The sequence below is a fragment of the Etheostoma spectabile genome, chromosome 22 (genome assembly GCF_008692095.1).
Source record: "Etheostoma spectabile isolate EspeVRDwgs_2016 chromosome 22, UIUC_Espe_1.0, whole genome shotgun sequence".
NCBI classification, from domain to species: domain Eukaryota; kingdom Metazoa; phylum Chordata; class Actinopteri; order Perciformes; family Percidae; genus Etheostoma; species Etheostoma spectabile.
The window spans coordinates 11,059,124-11,059,514 of NC_045754.1; the positions used below are offsets into that span (position 1 = coordinate 11,059,124).

General features: G+C 41.2%; 1 protein-coding gene across 2 annotated transcripts in view; it reads left to right on the forward strand.

The window, feature by feature from the left end:
- Positions 1–391, forward strand: part of acad11 (acyl-CoA dehydrogenase family, member 11) — a 28,808-nt gene that overhangs the window by 3,366 nt on the left and 25,051 nt on the right. The window lies entirely within an intron of this gene.

Here is a 391-nt window from a genome sequence, read left to right on the forward strand (position 1 = left end):
TCTTTCATAACCCAACGTAACAACAGCGGTCAGATCACTAGAGGCACCGCACAAGGTGACCTTCTTTTTATTTATTTATTTTTTTAGGATTATTTGTGATCATTATAGGCCTTTAATTGACATGACAGATGTAGACATAAAAGGGGAGAGAGAGGGAGTGGAATGACATGTAGCAAAGGGCCGCAGGTCGGAGTCGAACCCGGGCCTGCTGCATTGAGGAGTAAACCTCCTTATATGGGTGCCCGCTCTACCAACTGATCTATCTGGGCACCCACGAGGTGACCTTCTAATTCCAATTATCATTTTCTGTTACGGCATTACAAAACTGGAATTCATTGCCCACTACTATCAAATATATATATACATACATACATACATACATACATACATA